Source organism: Echinops telfairi, unplaced genomic scaffold (genome assembly GCF_000313985.2).
Source record: "Echinops telfairi isolate 266 unplaced genomic scaffold, ASM31398v2 ScPeMD7_7427;HRSCAF=8465, whole genome shotgun sequence".
Lineage (NCBI taxonomy): Eukaryota > Metazoa > Chordata > Mammalia > Afrosoricida > Tenrecidae > Echinops > Echinops telfairi.
Window position 1 is genome coordinate 8,813,910 of NW_022111327.1, and position 4,054 is coordinate 8,817,963.

Sequence of the window (4,054 nt, forward strand, 5' to 3'; positions counted from 1 at the left end):
GCATTTAAGAACCAAAGGAAAGTTATATGTTTCATCATTGCTACCCTTCACTCTGATTGGCTCGTCTCCTCCCCTCAACCCTTCAGCGAGGGGGTGTCCAGTTGCCTAATGATGGGCTTTGAGTCTCCACTCTGCACTCTCCCACCTTTACAATGATATTTTTTGTTCTTTGATGCTTGACACCTGATCCCTTTGACAGCTCGTGGTCACACATGCTGTTGTGCTTCTTCCACGTGGGCTTTGTTGCTTCTGAGCTACTTGGCCGCTTGTTTATCTTCAAGCCTTTAAGACCCCAGACGCTATGTCTTTTGATAGCCTGGCACCATCAGCTCTCTTCACCACCTTTGCTTATGCACACATTTGTCTTCAGTGATTGTATCAGGAAGGTGGGCACCCACTGATCTGATTTTTAGTTCTTTGATGTCTGATAACTGGTCCCGTCTACACCTTGTGGTCAGACAGGCTGGTGTGCTACTTCCATGTGAGCTTTGATGCTTCTGAGCTAGATGGCTGTTTGTTTATATTCAAGCCTTTAAGACCCCAGACGTTATATCATTTGGTAGCCGGGCACCCTTAGCTGTCTTCACCACATTTGTTTATGCACACGTTTGTCTTCAGTGATTGTGTCAGTAAAGTGGGCACCCACTGATATGATTTACAAGGGAGCTTCAAAAAGTTAATGAAAAGGTAGGCTTTTTAAAAGATAATGGAGTTTTTGTAAAAACTTTTATGAAAAAAGAAATAAGGATAAAATATCTAAATACAAATTCTTTTAAGTTTTATAACAATAAACCATTCCATCTTTTCAGCTTTTTAGGAAAGTCTTTTTTAAACATCTTATTTCAAAAGCACTCATGCAAACAATCTGATATAAATATAGCCTCCTAAATACACGAGCCTCCCAAATAAATCACTGTAATGTCTATTTTCTTTCTGGGGGAGATTGTAACATTACTAAAATAATATTTTCAAACTTAACAGTTATCAACAAACCTTGATATTTATTAGTCTGCTGGGGTAAGATAGAAACATGATACTTTAAAGTTATTTTCACTTTCCTATGAACTATTTTCTAGTAAAAATTTATTTGGTAACAAGTGTTCTTAAGCTCAAAGTTCTAAAAGTAATCTTTAGTTTGCAAATGAACAGTGTACTCCAAGATTCTACAACATTTTCATGGTATTTACAGGATAAATATTAATTGTAGTCACTCAGTTCCTCCTCGTCACTGAAATATGTGCTTTTCTTGATCCTTGGGCGTCTCGAATCAGCTGATGTTGAAGGCTTCTCCGAACTGGGTTTCCATCTTTTTTCTTCTTCGTCAACTTTGGCTTGCTGGAAAGCTATGGCTTGACTGAGACCGTCAAGAGCAGGGTCTTCCCCTTCATCTTCTCTTTCTTCTACTTCCTCAATTTGTTCTTCTGGTTCAGGAATTTTCATCTTTTTCATTTTCTCTTTCTTCTTTGGAGGTTCACGTTCTCCAAGCATATTTTTAGGATAGGCATAACTTGACCATTTTCCCCACATTCATAACACTTAGATTTATCAAAGTAGTGTCACCTTCTGATGAACTCGGCTGCTCTTCCATTGTCAATAGCAATACTTGCTTGTATCACTCTACCCAGATTCTTTATCCAAAAATAAAATAAATGCAACCCCTTTACTCTTCCTGGTGTCTTTATCTTTCATAATAGTAACCTTTACAACTTTACCATATTTGGAAAATATCCGGTATAAGTCAGTGCTTGTGAGGGAAAACGGAAGGTTGGATACATATACTGTACCTTTACTTGGGGCCAATCCACCACTCATTTTGCCCTCGAGTCCATGCCGACTCACAGCGACTCAGATAGGACAGGGTAGAACTGCCCCTTTGGATTTCCGAGACCGTAACTCTTTCCCAAAGAGGTAAGTCCCGTCTTTCTCCCCTTCTGCTAAGACGGGCCCGAGGGGTTAGGAGTGTGTGAGCCCCAGATTCAACTGAGGCTCAATCCCGGCTATATCTTGCCCTACGTAACGTCTGAGGCATCATGGACCCGGGAGGGGTTACAGCCTCTACCAGGCGCTCGTTAGACGCACTCACGCCCCTTTTGCATTTTTGAGCTTACCTCAGAGGACTCATGTTGTACTTGTCCTTTTGTGCTTGGCTTACTTCACTTAGCATAATTTCCTACAGTTCTTCCCATATGGCGATGTGCTTCATCACTGTTTTTTAGGGATGCGTAATACTCCATTGTATATATGTACCAGAGGTTTTTAATCCATTCATCTGTTGATGGAAATTTGGGTTGTTTCGAATTCCCTGCGATTGTGAACTGTGCTGCGATGAACATTGGAGCACAGATGTCTGGCCGTGGTTTGTTTCTCACCTCTTCTGGGTATATGCCCAGTAGGGGGATCGCTCGGTTTTATGGCAGCTCAATTTCTATCTGTTTTAGAAATCGGCAAATCGATTTCCAAAGTGGCTGCACATACCTACAGGTCCACCAGCAGTGGATGAGAATTCCTGTCTCACCACAGCCCCTCCAACACTTGATGCTTTCTGATTTTTTGAATTGGGCTATCTTTGAGGGTGTTAGGTGGTACCTCACTGTTGTTTAATTTGCGTTTCTCTTACGGAATTAGCTGTTATTTTTTAATCAATAAAATATTAAAGGATTTGTTGAAATGAGTACTTTCAAACACCACTTTATGAATTGTTGTAAGTTGTTATAACTGTTAAAGAAGACCTCAGATAATGGACATTTTTAAAGTTAATTTTTTAATGGGAATTTATCCTAAACATATAATTAGGCAAACACCCAAATATTCATATCTGTACAGCATGTTCATAAGAGGAGTACAAACTTGTAGCCTCCACATGAAATCAGGAGAAAGACGAGGCTGTCTAGTAAGGATTTTCACACCCCAAAACCCAAAAGAGCAGTTGTCCTCTGTCCTGGGGGTCACTAGGAGTGAGAATCTACTTGAAGGCAGTGGGTTTGTATTTGTTTGTTCTTGCTGTTGTTTATTTTGTTTGGTATCCTGGAATACTGAAGAAATTGAATGGCAAGGAAAAATATAATTTAGTGTTATAGAAATATAGGCATTAAAACTTTACAAAGTATCTTCCAATTTTTGTAAAAATACATTGTGCTTATTTATATATGTATAAGAACTGATTAAAACTTTTTAAAAGGAAAAAAATGCAAAGAACCTTTCCTGAGTATTGCAATTAGACCTTAATCAAACTACCTTCTCTCTGTGCCTCCATCTCATTCACAAATTAAAACAAGATTTTTATTGGGTCCAGTTTACTCAAAATTGTTGTAATTATTGCTTCATTGATTGCAAACCAGGAACCACCCACTTCTCCTAAATACAGACAGCTGGGCCATCTGTTCCCTGTGAATCATATAAACAGAGAAGACTTGAGAGAAGGATTTAAACCCTTTCCAACCTGGTTCTGCATTATTTCAAAAATGCAATCAACTGTCCAGAGAATTAACAGATGCAGGGTTTATAAGATTTGACCTGCCAATTTGATCCTCTAGTGTAACACAGAAAGTTCTGGTAAGAAAATTAGGTCAAAGCCTCCAAACTAGTCATAGTTTTTGTTGTTGTTTTCTCTGCCCATTTAACTACATTTTTTCTTATCTAAGAAATAAAGATGATATTTAAATCGCTTGAACGTTAAATAATTATATAATGAAAATTCAAGCCGTGAAAGAGCAGTAGTACAAAATAAAAAGCAAAATGTTTTCTTCCTGTCCCTTGTGCCCCCCAAAATCACTTTTGTCCTTGGGCTCTTTTGAGTACTTTGGAGATTAATTCCATTACTCTAGTCCTAGGTGGGCGCAGTGGTTAAGGATCGACTGCGAAACCAAATGAACCTACTAGCTACTCTAGGGGAACAGGATGTGGCAGTCAGCTTCTTTAAGGATTACAGCCTTGGAAACCCTATCCGTCCATAGGGTGATTATACATCATAGTCAACTCAATGGCAATGGAAAACCCTATCAGTCTACTCTGTCCATAGGGTTATTATACGTCATAGTCAACTCAATGGCAATGG

At 39.0% G+C, this 4,054-nt stretch overlaps 1 pseudogene; it reads right to left on the reverse strand.

Annotated features, from left to right (window-relative positions):
- Window positions 1-1,168: 1,168 nt before the first annotated feature.
- On the reverse strand, window positions 1,169-1,888 carry LOC101657328 (annotated as a pseudogene).
- Window positions 1,889-4,054: the final 2,166 nt, after the last annotated feature.